The sequence below is a fragment of the Neodiprion lecontei genome, chromosome 3 (assembly GCF_021901455.1).
Source record: "Neodiprion lecontei isolate iyNeoLeco1 chromosome 3, iyNeoLeco1.1, whole genome shotgun sequence".
In the NCBI taxonomy this organism is placed as follows: Eukaryota; Metazoa; Arthropoda; class Insecta; order Hymenoptera; family Diprionidae; genus Neodiprion; species Neodiprion lecontei.
The window spans coordinates 3,963,802-3,983,832 of NC_060262.1; the positions used below are offsets into that span (position 1 = coordinate 3,963,802).

Genomic DNA, 20,031 nt, shown 5'->3' on the forward strand with positions numbered 1-20,031 from the left:
CGCTTTTTGGCGGGAAAATGAAAATTAAACCGAGGCGGGAGATTTGAAATTTCTATTAATACTTTCACCATTCGCCCCCCCCCCCCCCCCCCTGCGTTACTGAACGAATATCTGCTTCCCGGATACGAATGAAACGAGCGCCTGGGAAGGTGGTTTCAACTGTTACCGGTTATGGTCAGTTGGTTTCCGGCAGAATTTCCCACTCCGTATCAGGTTCAAAATTCACGTACACAATTTCGAGAGATGGAGGGAGGCTCTTATCGGCGCCGAGGCTCGACGCCCGGCATCGTTTAAACTCCATTCATTCATCCGTTCATTCATTCGATGTTCGAAATCTCGACGGCCTCGACGCGCGTTTGGCTAATCCAAAAAACTTACTCACCGATAGACCGAGTCAATCCACGGCCAAGGAAAGAACGCGCGTTACAAGTTCGTGTTTTTGCAGCCAGACAACAGCCAGCCAGCCAGCCAGAGGAGACGCGGCCTTCGCATTGACCGATAGCAGCAGCCGTTTCGGTGCCTCTAACGCAACTCTTCGCAACGCGAATTATGATAATAAAAGCAACACATAGTGTGTAACGTGAGGCAGGTTAGGGGAGCATTCTTCTTGATCAGTCCGGAACAACATGTTGACCCAGACGGTTTAGAGCAGAGCTCCGACGATATTCTCTCTCGCTATTTGTATTTCGCGTGTACGTTTCCACCAATTCACGGCCGAGCTTTCTTCGATAAACCTTTTCGGTGTAGTTCTATCATCGCTCGGTTGGATTCGGTTCGATCTCGTGACTTTGTGTACTTTGGTTTGTGATCGACCTTCGACGCGTCGTTATATTTTATCGTCGTCGTTTGAAGGACTTTGTGAAGTGGTGTAGAAGAAGAAGGAAAACAAGACAATCAAAGAAAGACTCTGGAATTTTGGTAAGTGCTACGTGTATGTACCTGATCTAAGACCTCGAAGATTGTCGATTCACCAATTTGGGAATGCGGAACGAGTTGTTTGAGGATCGGAATTATAGCGCGGAGGGAGAAGCTTGATGTTTTTCTTGTTTGACTTTTCGTTGGTCATCCGCGAATTAATTTTGCGGAAAACAATGAGCGATGAAAAACATTAATCCTTGATTAATCCTTTTTTTAAGTTTCAATATCCTTGATTACAGTTTTCGGGCTAATGACGTTTGACGAAAAATAACCTTTAACTCTTGATTATCTTTACTACAGTTTTCAAGCTGTGATGTTACAATTTTTTATTAAATATGGAAAATTATTTGTGTAGTCAAATATTATTGACAATTTTCATTTCGAAAGAAATGGAATACTGTTTTAATTACGAAACTATGCTTTATTCTTTCATCTTCGACGTTTCGAATGATTTTTTCCAGTTTACAATTTTGCAACATGTAAGCGAGTTTTACTTGCTATTTATAAAATTGTGCAAGATGTTCAATTTTAATAATATCGGTTTAACATCGTGAAAAATCATAGATGATATTACGGAAAAAGTTATTACACAAAAATTTCATGGTTTTGAAAGAGATTTAAATTTTATAATTGAATCTTACTATAGACAGAAATAAACCAGAAATTTGGCATCAATTAAATTCGTTCGTATCGTCAAGATAAATTAATAATACGTAGTTAAATTTGACGCAAGTGACAGATCGTTTCCAAAAATTTGGAAAAACAAATCTGCCACATTCTATTCATAAAAATTTTTCACACATATGCGTGTGAAAATTTTCATTTATCCTGCTGTTTTTGCTTTTCTGCAAAAAGTTTGATTTTCGTTAGAAATATCCTGTGTCCTTGTATTGTTTCCGAATTCGCATTTGATATTTTCACCGATATCTGAATCCTGAATTTCATGTAATTCATACACAGCACTTTTCGATTCGCGGTAATTTGAAGAAAAAAAAATTTTTTTTTTTTTTCCTATTCTTCATCGTCTCAAGTAATGTTCAAAAATATTTTCGTAAAGACGATAATAAACCTGTCGGCGTACAGGCTGAAAATATTATTGCGCTTTATCGTTTTATTTTCACATCCGATCGTGTGAGACGAGTTAACAAATATCTGTGGCACCTCAATTATTTTAATTCGATTCTCCGTAATTAAAACTCGTGGATGTAAAAAAATTTTACAGATAAAGCACAGAGCCTGACAATAAAGTACACTGCGTCTGGAAATTGCGTCTCTGACATTATCCGGAGTCCGGTCAGCGGTCTCTGGCAGACCAATAAAATTATTAAACGCAATATCTCGTTAGTGCGCCTTTGAATTAAAATATGGGTAATGAGAGCGGAAAATAACAGTTTTCTGGCAGAATTGTTTATAAAAGTTGGCAGATATGATTGAAAAAAAAAAGATTTCAGCGAGAAAAACCACAATTATTTGCGCTAAATCGACTGTCTCTCTACTTTTCCGATAAAACTTACAAATATATAAAATTATTCCATCGCATAATTCGCAGTAGCTTTGCTTATTCCATTTGTTTTTAATTTTTCTTGTTCTTTAAACTTTCATCGCTTTTTCTAATTTTATACCGCTAAAATCTAGGATTTTTTTTTTTTTTTTTTTTTTGTTCTTCAACAATTCATAATCATTCCGAGACAATTTGTCTTACGTGGAAATTACAACACATATAAACACTCCTCTTGGTTTTCATGAGTAAAAAAAAAAAAAAAATTTGTTAAAATAAAAATCGATAAGTTATAAACAGAGATGAGGTTGGCTGATCGTCTTTTTTTTTTTATTTAATTTTATTTTTTTTACTCCACTTCGTTCATCAAATTCCTGAACGTCAGATGAAAATAATCTTGACGAGAAACCGAACAACTCGTATCCCCGTGTTAAGAAATCCTTTTAAATGTAAAAAAAAAAAAATTCCAATCTTTTATACTCGACCTATAAAATTTCTATCGCATGGGAGAAGAAGAACGCAAGTCACAGCTATCCACTATTATTTATTTATTTTTTTTGTTGAATCAAAAGGGATTCAATGTTTGAAATGTCGACGAGTTCTGATAAATTTTTCGATCGCAATCGGAGATGGTGGTTTTTATAAATTTGAAATAGTTGTCGCAACGAATATCATGTTTTTTCCTCACTAAAATTCCGATTTCACGGCATAGATATTATTGCGGGTAGATTTTCTTCACACTTGGTGGATAGATCCAGAATAAATAACAAAGAATATCGTCAACCGCAAATTGATGAAAATAATCAGAACGGGTTGTTTCCGCGGTTTGATATCGTAACGCAAACCGTTGCTGTGAGGCGTATCAATATTTGTTGCTTAACCCATAAACATTGTAAAAAGCAATTAGAGACAAAGCTTTAAGTGTTATTGTTATAATTTGTAACACCAGACGCCTGCGTTCATTTTACAAGATGCCTCTTTTAGGAATGTACATTTCGAAAGCGAGACGCTTATCGCGTTCACATCATTTAAACACGCAATAAGCGGAATCTGCGGAGCCGCAAAACTGTGGTTTCTAGCAACCTAATTGCCGAACATATAAAATAGCGTCGCAGCGTTAATTTTCTTTAGAACTTGTCGGGGTATTAATTTGAAACTGAAAAATATAATATTACCAAAATATTTGACTAAAAATCAGAGAAAACAAGCGGAAAGAGGGAGAAACTTTAGAAATTATCTAATTACCGAGGAAAAATAATTGTTAACGTAAAAAGTGGGAGAGAATTCGGATCAGTAAAATAAGGATCAAAGTGATGCGCAATTGTAAAAATTCGAAATTTCTTTTTCGGGAAAATTGAACCTTTTTATTTATCTAATGTTCAGAGTTTCGCGCCTGCTTAAACTCAAAACCGTAAATAATATTCCCTCGAATATAAATGACTTCATCATTTTTATACCTCTCGGCAAAATCGTAGCCTACACTGGTCTCAGTTTACTGCTGTAAGTTTGCCTCTCCGGAGAACGAAATACAACGAATAAAAAAATATTCAAATCTAAAAAAATATTTATTCCAATTTCCCTCATATGATAATTAATCGATGATTTAAACGAATAAAAGTGAAGAAAAATACTTTTCTCTTACAATGGAAGTTATTTTCTTATTCTATACCACAACGAGCAGAAGATATTTCAGTATCTTGTAAAAAGGAGGACAATGTTTATGATAAATTCTTTGACATTTGAACGTAATTTTCATTGAATTCGATTGTTTTATTATTATCATTATTATTTCTTTTTTTTCTCTTTATTTTAATTTTACTAGATTATTTCAAACGTACCTCTTACTGAATAAAGAGGAATTCTTGCTCATTATTCACACGATTCAGACTTTTTTTTCTCTGAGGAATCTAAACCATCAACAATTGAAATTAGTCAAACCATTTACTTTTAATCTGAAAGCAGACGATTAGTAGTTAGGAAATTGAAATGATAATCCTCTCGCATTGTTACAGTGAAGAGAAAAACAAAAAAAAAAAACAAAAAGAAAACAATAAAATACTAACATTTGATCAAATAGAATTGTACTGTTGAAAATTAAAAAAAAAAAACAAAAAAATTACCGCCTTTTAGCGTCAAGGAATAAGAATTGTATTGTGAACGAATTTTTGAATGTCACGTTAAATAGCAAGAGCGATAACAGATGATTTAGATTGAGATAATAAAAATTGAAATCAGACAACCCGTTGCTTGGGCCTTCAACTCGACGGCGAACGATTAGTGGTTATAAAATTGTGATAAGAGTGAATTCCTAACTACCGCACGTTGCGTCCTCTTTTAAAATTTGACGCGCATGCGTTAAAATTACAAAAGAGTGACTTTTTGCCAGGGCTGCCAACCGTAACGAACGTAATCTTAAAAATGTTGACAATTGTCGTTGGCAGTTGTATTCGAAACCGATAGTCGTTGAAATATTAGAGGTAACATAAATCGCGGCGAACTGTCGTGTGTAAATTTATGACGGTTGGTCACCCTGGCAGACAACCGCTCTCGGATTATGGCGCAAGCGCGTTAAATCTTAGCAGACGACGAATCGTCCGGTATTCAGTAAAGAGGGTACATTTATTAATTACATTAATCAAACTCGGCAAATCTTTCGCCTGAAAGACTAATTCGAAGAAATGCCGAATCGAATAAAATAATTCATCGCAACACGTTGTTAACTCATTATACCAGCCTCTGAACACCTCACATATTAACATACATTTACGCATATCGAGGAGTGACAACGAGTCTTGTGTTTTCGGCGGATAAATTTCGCTGACTCTACGCACTTCCTCCGAGAGAGGGAGAGAGAGAGAGAGAGGGAGAAAGAGGGAGAGCGAATTGAGCCTCGCTCGGTCATCGTTGCATGCAACTGCATTTCTGTACAGCTGGAACGGCCTCGTTCGGCGGCCATGTGACCCGGTGCATCGAGTCAGGCCTGACCTGGGCCAACCGTGGCGTGCAGTGCCGAATAACGAAACCGCAACCGGTTCCGCCGCCGCCGCCACCGTTTCTCCCTACCCCGCCATGACCGTGGCCCGGTGAAAAATGCACCGAGTGGCCCAGAGACCCAAACACAAAGGAGGGCCACGGCCAGCCAAAAATAATCCACGCCGCTTCGCCCCCTCCGACTCTCCCTCTCGATATTGCATCGCTCCGTCCTCCGAAGTCGGCGACGTTTCGCGGATTTTCATTTCTCTATTCTTTTCTTCCTTTCTTTCTGTTTTTTTTTTTTTTTCTTATTGCTCCCATTTTGTCAAAAATTTTGCACATAACATCTCGTCATACTTGTCGCTATTTTTTCCATTATATTTTATACCGGTGTTCCGATAAATCGATGTTAAATGACTGAAGACTTGTTGAGTAAAACGAGGAAATGGATTTGGCGTTTGATTGATAAAAAAAATATCGTATTGAAAATTATACGATTATATTGAATAGTTACTCGTGCCACATTATCTTAACACTTGAACCATGCTTCGATTATTATTTTAATGATACCCATTTTACTCACAAACAGAGTTTATATCAGCTCGGTTTCGTTGGCGGTATTTTTGATGAGAAATCTTTTTTTTTTTTTTTATACTCTATTGTGCTCCTTCTTATACTATATGTATGCGTGAAAAGTAAACGAATTGGAACAATGATTATGATCGTGAAATACAGGCTCGAGACGTGCGATTGAACTTTGTTCGGAAAAATATTCCCTCGAAATGAAGAAAATTAAAAATCTTTAGATTTGAATTGAAAAGGGTCAGTTGGTTTATACCGTGTTGAAATGATCGAGTTCTTTCGTCATTGTGGCAAACGCCATAACTTTGTTTTTCGTTCAACTTCGACGAATTATCTGCATCGTAGATTTTTTTCTATAGGCTTAGATGCACGAAAAATCTTCTGCAAATCGTTTTAGGAAAAGATTTTAAATAAGCCTGATATTTAATGATTGTTCTCAGGTCAGATGAGGTTTATTATACATCGAGTATAATTATTTACGACACTAACTCTGTGAAGAAAATTAAATTTATTGTCAAAAGAAAGAGCAATAACGATATGTTTCTGGCATTAGAAAAAATGTCCGAATGATTGAGCCATCGTTAAAAAACAAAATTTTCCGATTCTTGTGAATCGCAATTTTCACCAATTTTCAAATTCATCAAGCAGTATCGAAATGTTTTCAGGAGTTCAAAAAATTTTCGGACAATCAGGATTGGAGTATAGAAGGAAACAAATTTTTCACAAACGGCCTTTTTTTTGTGATCGGAATCATTCGGTACGAAGAGCAATCAATTTCTTCAGTCATCCGTGTGACATAAAATTTTTCAGACAAATTGAAAATAGCCTCTATCGAAAAATTCCGGTTTAAATCGTTCAGTAAATCTGTTTGAATATTACCTAACCTAAATCTGTTTGAATATTATTTCAAATATGATATTTTTTAATACCGTTTTTTGAGTTAATTATTTAATTAATGTAACAAATTCGCATGCTGCAAATATCCCAGCTATACCTACGTTATTGGGTTTAGTCTCAGGCCCATTGAATTGCGAACAGGCGTGCAACGTTTCTTTCTAAAATAAGTTTGCTTGTTAAATTCAATAAAAGAAGTCAAAAATAAACTTCCACTTCCTCTCTTCTTGCTCGCAGCCACTTTTCCGATACTTGCCGTTCAAGAAACTTGAAATTTTTCACCCTTGGCGACCTGCCCAAATAGGTCACGCATTTTAAACTTCGAATCAGCACTCACACTGATACTATTTCAGTTTCCGTGAATAATCGATTAAATTATCGTAATCACTTGTAGCTTGATCTTCGATTAGCTGTTGAAAATAAGTTTTCACTATGCAAAGGCTGGAATTGAAAGAAAATGTGACACATGTAACTATTTAGTGTAATTACAGTCGTCAATACTAAATTTTCTCATCACTGCCACATTCGATATGTTTGTTTAACAAGGTTTGAACATCCATTTATTGTTGTACCGACGTAAAATCATTCCAGTAGTTCGATGAAAATATGAGACGAGTGGCGATGGTTAATAAGAACAGTGAAACACGTAAAACAAGATTTCGGGTTACAGCTGCCAGACTCATGTTCATTTTTTACACAGAATTAATAGATTTGTTGGTTATGGTGAAAAATTAAAATATTTAAGAACCATTAAGTAACTTCAATTCGAGGTTTTCGGCGCAAGCACAAACTAGATATGAGTATTAGATTTCATTAAGTCATCATCATCATCATCATCATCATCATCATCATCATTATCATCATCATTATTATTTTTTCCTCATAATGATAAATTTCACGTCGTCATTGCGTGCAGACCGTCAGTGCCCCTCCCGGTTGGGGTGTCTGCAGTGTATTCGTATGCTCATTGGAAGATGGGCGAGGTAGCTGCAGCCCCAGCTTTCCGGTTAAGGTTTTTTCCCCTCCTGTGACCACAATTTGCCATATGCTCGGAGAGGAACACGGCGGCGCGCACGCCCTGCGGAGGGAGAGAAGAGAACGAAGGAGAGAGAAAGAGGAAGAGTGAGGGGGAGAGAGAAACAGAGAAAGAGAGAAAGAGAGAGAGAGAGAGAAGGACGAAGCTGGGCGATGGGGCCTCGCCACGTCAGCCCCAAATTTAACCACAATGGAATACATTGAACGATATTTGGCGAGTCCACAGGCATGGCTATGGACGCCCTACAGACGTGACGCCATGTGCAGACAAAGTGCACCGCAACGTCAGAGGCCAGAGCACTCGAATTATTCACCGGAAGCTCACTTTTTACCTTGTGCAATTTTCCTACTCGCGACTATTGACATTCAGGCACAATTGTGGAATTAATTGGGCAAGGTTCATAGCAAAAAAGATTCAATTCGGGTAGATTTCTTTCCAGTACTCACTAAAATCTTATGCGAGACTGCACAAGGTGCACAATGATCGCACGATTGAGTTTTGGACTCAACTGGAAGACCGATCAACAAGTTCTACGGAGCTTGAAGATGTTTGAGGAAACTTGGGCACGATACGTCAAGGACGGGGGAACTCGAATTATTCACCGGAAGTTCACAATCAGTTTTTTTATTGTGCAATTTTTCAACTCACGATTAATTCCGTTCAGCGTACAACCGTCGAATTAATCAGGCAACGTTTAGAGAGAAAAGACTCATTTTTTTATGCATTTCTTCACAGTGCTCACAGAAATATTGTGCGAGTTTGCACAAGGCGTACAATATTCACAAGTTTATGGAAATTCGGGCTGGATTCGACGCGACGACTGATCATAAAATGTTTGTAAGGACTTTGAGGAGTTCGAGGATACGGCTGACGTGTGATTTTTGTGATTCAAAATTTCGTTCAGTTCTCTTTGCAAAGATTGCACAATCAGGGTTGTTCGGTCCGTTCGATTTCTGGCCACACGCGAAATATGCATTAGCGTCCCTGCACAGCGGTGCACAGCGAGTCGATAGAGGTAATTATTATTAACCTCAACTAAGGAGCGTTCACACCAGACGAACGGATCGCTGGCCGAGAAGGTTCACCTTGCACAATTCGTTTGAATGAATTGCACAATGGCGATTCGCCGGCGAAGATTGGTCCGAGAAGGGAGGTAACGGAGATCGAATAAAGGTGAGATTCAAGACGTTGATTTTTCGGCTCGAGTTATTCAAAAGACTGTACTTGCAGAGTACGCGGGACTGCATGTCGGGTAACGCGGCGCTGCGTAAGGTACACCACAATTTTGTTCCCCCGTCGAGGGTTGGGCGCAGGGTAAGCGCTCGTTGCACGAAAGAGAAAATCAATAAACAACCCTTTTTAGGATACATTTGACTGGGCGAAAAGAGAAAAACGCGTGTCGAGAGCGTGCACGTTGAAACAGGCTGAACAGTTACGGATTTTTCTCCTCCTTCGTCGTCCTTGCCTTGATAGTTTTAGCCGCAATCACCGCTATCGCTGCATTTCCGGAGGAACTTGACATTGTCGCAGAATAAATGAAAAACATGGTAAAATGGGACCGCGTTTGATTCCCACAATGGTGAAATCTTGCCATTCATTTACGACGATGGACTGGTTCGGCTAACCGCTCCTATCAAAGTCTTAATTAGACGCACTCCACGGCAAGGACTCATCCGCTCGCAGGAGGCTTCAACCGACGTACGTGGTTACGTGTAACCCACACTGTTCCTTGTCTGCATACGCGCCCATCGACCCACACGCCAAACTTTTCCGCACATTCATCGCACGCACACTATTCACTCACGTAATGCAGCAGTACCCAGCAATCGGCCAAGTCCCGCTAACGTCCGCTCAGCCTTGCTGAATTCAGACCTCGGACAGATATCGCATACTGGGTGATCCAACTCTACCATTGCGCTAAGGGGCCGTTTTTACCCCTTGTTTAAGCCACCTTCGTTTTCGATTCCATTTTCTCATGTTTGCCGATCGATCAGTCCTGCTATGCTTGTCAGAAAAATCTGACACCTGGCGTGATTATGGTTGACGATACCAAAGAAGCATTCTTGAACCGCAACATCTATCCTCTCGAAGTCGTTGAGCTTGCAGTACTAGTTTCTCCGTCGAGTGTACTCGCAGAATTGTTACAAAGGTTAACTCGATGAGTCTTTAAAACGCAAAACTGTCGACTTATAAGGCGATAATACGGATTGGTTTGACTTTGCGCATTTCATTATTTTAAAAGTTAAAAACCGGACCGTATAACTGCGGCTACCGAGTTCAACCACATCATTCGTCATTTGGGTAAAACAGCTTTCTACAATGTCATTTCCGCTGTTACATACGTCCGTGAGATTAATTTTCTTTTCATTCGTTAATCACGATTCGTCATGATCTGACTTTACACCATAACTCGGCATTCCTTTAACCAGCAGAAATAAACTTCAGACGTGTAAAACGAACCGCGTCAATTTCATTGCATGAAAAGCGTTCGTTCGTTACAGGCAATGAATTACACGGAAGAGTCTCTGCTCGTTTTGGAAAAAGTAGCAGTCTTCTGTTTAACACACGTTGTTCATGATTTCAGGAATCGGTTAAAGATCTTGACAACCAATCGGAACATTACCAACGATCAAGTCACACTTTGGCTGGCATACCCGTCGACCGAAGTCTACGTACCGACATCTTTGGGAAGCTTGGAAATCACATCATCGCAGGACCATAATTATTCATCCTAGGTAAGTGGTGAAAACAGAATGTCCAAACGATAAGACGCCACCGCGTTAAGATGCCTCTTGGTGTTGCGCAACGTTGAAAAACGACCTGCCCTACATTCGAACGTCGGTCTCAAGTATCCGTAAAGCGAATTGGGGGGGGTTTACGGTTAGCCTGGACCACCCGGTACACATTCGCATCACGTACACACACCTCGCTTCGAAGTGTTGAAGAGGGGCACCAAGGGAGACCAAGGGGGGCAAGTCGTACATACGCTACCGGACTCTGTGGCTACCGGGTCCCCCGGTCTTCGTGTACACTGTGTACTTACACACGGGTCGATCAGGGTGTGCACGCGGCGTATGCACACGGCATCGCACATTGCGCTGGGTTTGTGCTCGCAAACTGCAGCGTCTGCGCCGCGCCGCCTCGCCCCAGTGCATTATGCATGTGCTGCACCTTCGTACGTGTGGCGAACATTGAGCACACGGATTCTGCGATGCATGTGCCAGTGGTACACACTCTCGTTTTCCGTCCTGGGCCACTTTCGCTCTCTGTCTATCTCGCGCGTGTTCGAGAGGGAAATTTGGCAGCAGCTGTTTTAAATTGAACCCAACTCGAGTAGTCGAGACCAGCACTGCGCCCGCTGCTCAAGCCGCGTTTTATAATTCTCTTCGTAATCCCGAATTCGATACCAATTTTCCCACTAGTTTACTGCAATCACTTTTTCATGACACCTGTACCGTAACTATGATTATCGACATAGTTTTTCTCGCTTTTACTCAATCGTGTTGTGACGTTTTACGATTGTGCAGTATTTTCGATCGAGCTTTGTAAAGGCTTTTCAATTTTCAGCATTGCGTCTTCAAGACTGACCAACTCGCTCTTTTTTCTTTCACATGTATACCCAGTAGAATTTCGTCGCAATTTTTTTCGCACCGTATATCTTGGAGTTAGAAAGCATTTACAATTGACACAGAGTATCTACCGCAAGAAACCTCGTGAATCCGTTCTACGAAAATCGGTCATCTTGATACGGCTATACAGAAAACGAACTTTTTAAAAACACGTTGACAATGATTATGTAATTGTGAGAGCCACTAGTTCGAGATAAGTTCTACGAAGTCTAGCTGTGCGATGATCTAAGAGAAACCACTTCCGTTGGTTAATACTACGCAACTGCTGTGCAAGGAATTACAAGAAAAGTACATAAATAAGTAGAAAAATCGAATCACGTGAAACCCTTCGGTTTCATCAAAATTTCTCTCATACCGTATCAATACCGCTACACTTTTGCTCAAGGATATAAAATGCGGTCTGCTTTGACCACAACTCCTCAATTGGCGCTCCCTTATCGTATATTTCCGGTAAATTCATTGCTTACTCATAAACGTACAATAAAAGAAACATAAAACAAAACAAGCTCGGAGAAATTGTAATTTCAAGTAATGAGAGGTTTCGAAAAGAATACCTTATACGGTATACATTTTTGATATTATGATAAAAATTGTTCTTACAAAGATCATATATATATATGAGCGAATCCGAGCTTTTCTTCGACCGCAAATCCTGACCGACAGTCGCGCCTTCCGCTTATTAAACAGGACTCACAACTTTACATAGAAATCTTAAATAGCCGAGAACTTTGATTCACAAGCTTTTGGGAATACAAGTCAGCCTTTGGAACAACTGTGAAAAATTTGTAAAACCCTCTTTAACCGTACGTCATCATTACATCCCGTTTGCTTGGACTTTGCCGGTTCATCGCGTGGTTTTTCTTTTCGTCTGTTTATTATTATTATTATTATTATTATTATTATTGTTGTTATTGTTATTATTATTATTATTATTTTGAACACGACGTTTGATCGCGTAATCGCATTGCAGAGGTAGTCTAACTATCCAAGTTCACGTTGACAGCGTTGCGTTAAATTTTCCAAAATAACACCAGAATTGCAAAGTTCAGTTTCGGTGGAAATGACGAAAGCTTACCTGGCACGGTTATTCGTTTACCTTTTACAAGTGCCTCATTTAACCGTGAGATGATTCTGAAACCAAGAAGGTCACAGTATTAAAAATCGGACGCGTCGTTCCGACACTGTGTGATAAAAACCCACGTCGAATTGCCTTTTCGTCATTGAGTCATGAGAGACCTTCAAATATATCAAGGCGAGTGCGATTACCGCCAAAATGCGTAATGGACGCATTTCGCGGTCCCTGATATGGCCTTTTGATTTGTGGAAGGCAATTCCCTCGGACGAAACGGAGTTTTCCGGTTTAATTTCGCGAAAAAATCGCATGCGGTGGTTTTTGCCGCCGTTTTTGGCTCTCCCAGTCTCCTTGCAATTTCGCGCGATTCCATTCCAGAACACAACAAGCCATGCAGATGCGCGAATTCGAATCTTGACGGACGTGCAATTCGTTTTGATTAACATTCTGGTGCAACGAACTAATTACGCTAATTACTGATTAGCCGTATCTTTCGCTTTCGCTTTGGCTTTTGCTTTCGCGTATAATGCATATATTATATATGCATTTATCCGCAACGTTCATTTGCCGCGAGTCCTTGGCTTCGCCGCAGCTTCCTTTCAAATGACATTCATCAACGCTCTCCGACTGCAGCCTGTTGATGAAAATCCCATTAGAAGGGAATTCGCGATATTTACTTGGAAACACATTCGGTGATCCCATTGGAATAGAACTCAACCAAACTATTAGGCAATTTTTAATCAAGCTCAACTTCTCACAGTCGTACCAAAAAATATGACTCGGTCTAAACCGATGACTACCAACGATCGTTTTTCATCAAACCCTGACATTTGTAACTGACCGATGATTCGCTCGCGATTTTCAGACCGCATTCAATGCCTCGTTCCACGATGACTGCTGAACGATTATTCCTGCACGGTGATGAGAAATTGCATGCATATATCGCGAAAATCTCTTGACACTTGAAAATGAACCGCGCACGCGCGAGTTTTATCGGCCGTTCTCGCAGGCTGGCCAACCCGAGTTTTCAGCCGTCAAACTGTTTCTGCCGGCGATGTGGTTGATACGATTTTTCGAGGTTAGAATCTCAGATAATCGAGTCAGTGACTCGGAAAGGTTTGGGAAGCATTTGTTATCGGGTCGGAAAGTTGATTCTTCAAAGAACGGTCGGAATTCAACGCTTGTGCTCTTTGAAAATTCAAACGTAGACATTTTGCGTAGGTTGGCCGGCCTGCATCGCGGACAAGAATATCGCTGCGGGAAGATTTCGCCGACCAATGAGATTTAACTATTTGGCGCATGCGCGGTTCATTTTTAATTCTCAAGATATCGTCCCGGTATATACCAGCGGAAAAAATTCGAAAAATCTTGCCCATTCTGGATCTCCGAATCAACGACAATCCACCCGCCTTGAGATGAGATATAAAAAATGGCGCGTGTCCAATTAGCAAAACTGCAGATTAACTCGTGAAACTTTGGCTCACCGACGAGGTTCCAACACAAACGCGTATCGCGCAACGTGTCGAGCTAGTTTACAGCAGGCGCGGTAGCCTGTTGAAAACGAGCTGTACATATATAAAATACATACTTACATATGTACCTAGCGTAGTTGGTTACACACAGACGCCTATGTACACCTGAATTAGGTATACAACGCTCTATGTTATACGTATAATATGTGTAGGTGTACATACGTATGTATGTACAACTGGTGCACAGGCGTGCGGCTGGTTTCGCACCTAGTTCAGTGTTTGCCAAACGCTCACGACGGCAAATATAATTCATTCCCATGTCACTGTTTATCATTCATAATATTTTGTTGCCTGTAATCAGCACGCCTGAAACTTTGCAACAGTCATCATTCACGATCGGTTGACGGATATTCGTTGTGCACGGGTGTCAACGATCTTTTCAATCGATTATACATATCGGATCCAATGAATTTGAATATCCGTTGTCAGAGATGCGATGCGTTGTTGGGTTGATTATTGTATTGATGTGTTACTGTAACCTCAAACGGGATTGAAAAAATTGTTTGAGAACGAACGTGGATATATTTTTTACGATCATCGATGATATTTTTTAAACTTTTGAGTCGCCGGAAATTTATAGGCTCGGTTTGACAATGACCGAGGTTTGGCTACCAATGGAATTCGGAACTGCGACACTTTGTCACCGAATGAGAACCACTGCACTGTCCGTATATCGGCCATCCTATGCGCAACAAGTAGAGGCTCGGATATTCCGTGTCCAAAATGCTGCTCCAGCATCCCGAATCGAGGTGTAGCTTCGGATTAGAGCAAAGCTGGATTAAACGGCTGATTTTACCTCCGGATAATTCGCAAAGCGTTTACCCTCGAACTCGTGTTACGGGAATCGCCGAAAATTATACTCCAAACCCCGAATAATCCCACCTTCTTGTTGTACGACACGTTCGTACAATGTTTATAAATAATTGCCATTTCATTAGCAAAAAAATTATAATTTATTATTTCTGCTTTAATAATTGTCGGATGAAAGAATTTTGCCTGGAATCTGAGTTGTTTCTTTTTTTAAATTATCGTTGTGTCGATGAAAGAAATTTTTTCGGTCGATTCTTGTGCCACAATTATCGTAATTTCAAAATTTAACGACAATATTTTTATTCTTACAATTTAAATTTTTATATTTCCCACGTCATTCTGACTATGCGAAAAATTTTTCCTCTGTAAATTCTTGTGCGATAATTATTGTGAATTTTTAGATTTGGATAATTCTTGAAACGATGTGAACAAAAATGTTTTCCGCAATTGAAATCATTTTGAGCATAATTTATCTTCTCACATTTCCTACATTCACAATTGAAAATAATTTCACATACCAGCACAGATATTTGTGCAAAGATAATTTCCCCAATGTCGTTAGAATACAATTACAATCATTTTTAACCCCTATAATTGAGAAATTTTCTTTTTCCGAATAAAACTAACCGATAATAATGATTAGTAAAATTTTCTATGCAACAATGAGCGCGAATTATCTCGCTCATAATATTGTGCTCGCTCTACACTTGTGCGTGTAGAAATTCATTTTCAAGCCGATAATAATCGGCCGGTGTAAAAACACGACGAGACTTGCCGAATCCTCGGAAAATAAATTATCCGCGCCTGCTGCGAATTCAGCATTGCGTTGTGTTAATTTTCACCATCGGCATACGCTTAAGTGACGTCACCTGGATACCACGGTAGAAGATAACGAGATACGGTCAAGGCCTGCGGCGAATCGTACGGATGCAACGAGGCCGGAGAACCATGCCGATGCACAAGGCAGAGATTCGCGGCTGTTGAATCTGCCCTTGCGAATTTTATCAGGTTCCTCCGAGCCTCGCGTCGGGTCGCGTTGTTCGGTTATTTCTTCTCTTCGCGAAGTCGACTTTGCAGCCCTAACCGAGATTTGAATTCTTCCGAAGCTACGTCGAAAGAGGAAAAAAAAAGAAAGAAAAAATAAAAAGAGAGAAGAAAACGTATTCAGACTCGATGCAGATATTATCTTGGGTCGTTTTTCTTTGATCAAGGCCATCCTTAGGACGTTTCACGGTCTCACGAATTGCATTCAAATTCGCTCAAGCTCATCGGAACCGATTCCGTTTTTTCCTTTTTGTCTTCCATTCTCTGTTCTTCTCGCATACGAGAAATTGAAAGCGAAGCGAGGAGATGGTAAAGATTTCGAAGTTCGAGTATTTTTTTGATTGTAACGTTTCGAGAAATACATCGATCGTGTAACGGAAATTCTTCAGATCGAATTATTCAAGCTCACTTTGACTTTGAAATTTTACTTTATTTCACAACAATCGATCTTTATCCACATAAACGATATCCATTGGCTACACTGAGAGAAATTTTCAGTTCCGGTTACCGCTCAGTCCTTAAATATTTTAATTTTTTTACCACAATCGAAAAAATATAGTTCTAGGTAGAAAATGAAAATTAGTTTTCTAGCCGTTACCGGAAAGTCTGGTATCCGTTACTGTTCTTTCTCATCACGATCACTTTTACTATATTAGTCAGATTTTAAGCCTTGACTGAAACGAAGAAAGAAAAATTCGCTAAAAAAATAAATAAAAAAACAAAACAATCAATTACAATCGGAAATCATGCAATCACTCTTTTGCCTCCGCTGACAAAAATCGTTTCCCTCAATATTAGTCCGAGGGATGGTTGAATAACCCAATTTACAAGTCTAGAGATGGAGCGAAGGCGCCTTGTGCACACAGAGAGGGAGAGAGAAAAAAAGAGAGACGGAAAGAGAGGGAGAGTGAGCAAGCGAGGCGCGGAGAGGAGAGTTTCAGTTGAATCTAACGCCTGGGAAGATTTCGTAAGCAGGCCCCGCCTCCTACTCCATCCGACCCATTCTAAACAAATGAATCACGCGCCAAAATGGCCGACTGACTGAATTTAGACGTCACGTGGTGCGAGTAACGAGACCCGTCCTACCACATGTACATTTCGTATATATTTATATACACGTATGCATGTAAGAACGTAACCAATCATGCCCGCGTGCACTCATCCGCATTGCATACGTTCCTTATCAATATTATCTACACATGTATACGTATGGATCGCTTATGCGCGCCTCTCTACAACGGGCATAACACGTATAGGTATACCGTGCACGTATACACATATGCGGAATTTGTATAAAAGAAACTGAAAAGGAGAGAAAAAAAGGCTACATTGATAACGCTTATAAATATATATATATGGAGCAGCGTGCAATCGATATTATACGGCAATTTCGTGATAAGATTTCCTTTTTGTTTGGTCGGTTGTCTTTCCTCTCATTTTTCTCTCCTCCCATTTTTTTTTTTTTTTTTTTTAATTTTTCTTGTATACGCAACTTCTTTATTATAGTCTCAAATCGCGTCGCCGGTTTTTTTTTTTTTTTCACAAAAACCGGAAATCAGGCATTCTCTTCGGTGTTGGAATCGAAAATTCTCAACGGGCATAAATATTTTTCAAAATTCCAAGTCACAGATGTAGGTGCAAAAATCTGTGCAAAAATTAACAAACTTTCCGATAGTGGAAACCAAACGTTTTTGGGTGACCAAATTTTCATCGGTGCGGTACGGAAAATTATTATTTACCTCAGGTTTGATATGTATATATCAATCGAACCGATTAACTGCATAAATTTTCGTCCCACGTGTCCGTAACGATCTGACATAATCAACAAAATCGAAATTTGCGAAAGGTGAGCAATTCGTAGTCGATTAAATTTCCCGGTCGATGGCGCGAACTTGCCGACGGGATTTGGAAAAAAACTTACGTTCCTTGTTCACATTTTACCTGTGAAGTAAAAAAGAAAAAAATGTGAAAAAATGAAAAAAAAAAAAAAAAAAAAAAATTTCGAAAAAGAATTCGCGGTCGCCAAATCGCGCACGAAAATTCAACATCCGTTAATACGTGTGGGTCGTAGTAGTTACAAGGTGCGCCAGGCAGCGAGAATATTATTCTCCTGCTGCACAATGCGTAAGTGTAAGGTAACTCGCAGTGACTGCGTCGAGTTATGGACAAGACTGCGGTGCAAAGAGCGCGCGAGTTACGTAAAGCGTATAAGAATTGCGCAATCGGCGGTCGCGGATTAGCGAATATTAAATTACAAAGGCGCTAAAATTTTAGCAACTGTTGTAACACATGCACGAGTATGGTATACGCGTATGTATGATAACATATGGATGTATGTTGAATACAACAACGTGTATACGTGTACATGTATATCTTTGTAATATATTGCAAGCTAGTTGCAGACATTCAAAAGTGCAAATTCACCGCTCATACAGTACCGGGCGTTTATTCGCGCCGAGAGAGAGAAAGAGAGAGAGAGAGAGAGAGAGAGATATTATCGATATACGTACATACGTGTATGTACATGTACGTAATGGATAAGCCTCCGAAGCACGGTTCTTTTGCTTCACTGTTCGGTAAGCGCGAAATCGCCATCTGTAGGGTTAATAAATTGCGGTCTGAGATAAAAATTTATATAATACCTACGTTATACTAGCTCAGCTCCGCTCGTTTATATTTTCAAGTGAAAAACTTTCGGCAAAGCTAACAGACATGTCGATGTATTTTTTGTTTTTCTTTTTAGAACTCATGGATAGCCTTAAAAGTCTTGAAAATAATTTTCCTCCATGATCTCCGTAAGAGTTTACGATCGTCAGCGTTCGCATTTAGGTGTAACTGTGCGAAAACGTAAGGACTTGGTGCACAAATATCGTTATATATTCTAAAACTGTTGATCCGATTGCAGCTTAGATATTATAGCCTGAAATTTAGAGCCAGAGGTGGAAGCTGTAAGCACAGAAAAAAATAGAAAATAATCAAAATCGATTCGGTAGTTTTCGAATTATAGACGAATACACGAAATGCGGACAAACACGAGAGACTTTGAGTTTCATACGCGTCAAGATGTTGAGATGTATGAAACTCGTATAACTCGTCACCCATCTCTCTCTCTATCTCTCACTATATATTATTTATATTTCTCTCTCTAGCTGCATTTAGTGATTAGGCCGCACTTATCACCGGCAACTGTAATTCTCGGTGCAAGATATACGTATTATATACATACATACATATACATACATATATACCGGAAGAATCTTTTGAAACTTGAAAATGAACCGCGCACGCGCGATTTTTATCAGCCGTTCGCGCAGGCTGGCCAACCCGAGTTTTCAGCCGTCAAACTGTTTCTGCCGGCGATGTGGTTGATACGAATTTTCGAGGTTAGAATCTCAAATAATCGAGTCAGTGACTCGGAAAGGTTTGGGAAGAATTTGTTATCGGGTCGAAAAGTTGATTCTTCGAAGAACGGTCGGAATTCAACGCTTGTGCTTTTTGAAAATTCAAACGTAGACATTTTGCGTAGGTTGGCCGGCCTGCATCGCGGACAAGAATATCGCTGCGGAAAGATTTCGCCGACCAATGAGATCGAATCGATCGGCGCATGCGCGGTTCATTTTCAAGTTTTAAAATATTGTCCCTGTTTATACGCGTACGTTGCGTGTGTGCAAACTGCACCTCGAATCCGCGGTCGCGTGGTCGTCGCCATATTTCGGTTCCGAGGGACGTCGTCGACGCATTAGAGTAGCTTAAAAGAGAAAGGCTGCGCAGCTCGCCGGTTGGATCTGCCTTCTATATATCCCCGATTCGAGCTAACGCCGAGCGAAGCGACGTCTCGCAGGCTCCACGAAATCCCGGCCGCGGACCGAATGGGATGAAAAATAATAACGGCGTGTAATAATTATTCGCCTATCGTTGAGGAGAAATGGCTGAGCGATCGGATGAAATGAAATCTGCATCGCGATTTTATATTTCAAATTCGATTCTAAATTTTTTGACATTTCTTCTTGCAATTGATTATATTACTCGATGGTGTTCGAAAA

The 20,031-nt window shown here is 39.9% G+C and overlaps 1 protein-coding gene across 1 annotated transcript in view; it reads left to right on the top strand.

The window, feature by feature from the left end:
• Positions 1-614: 614 nt before the first annotated feature.
• The window catches only part of LOC107227249 (mushroom body large-type Kenyon cell-specific protein 1), a 99,552-nt gene continuing 80,135 nt past the window's right edge, over positions 615-20,031 (top strand). The window contains exons 1-2 of the mRNA XM_046733379.1: positions 615-918; positions 10,486-10,636. The gene's annotated coding sequence lies outside the window, so the exon portion shown is untranslated. The remainder of the gene's footprint in view (positions 919-10,485; positions 10,637-20,031) is intronic.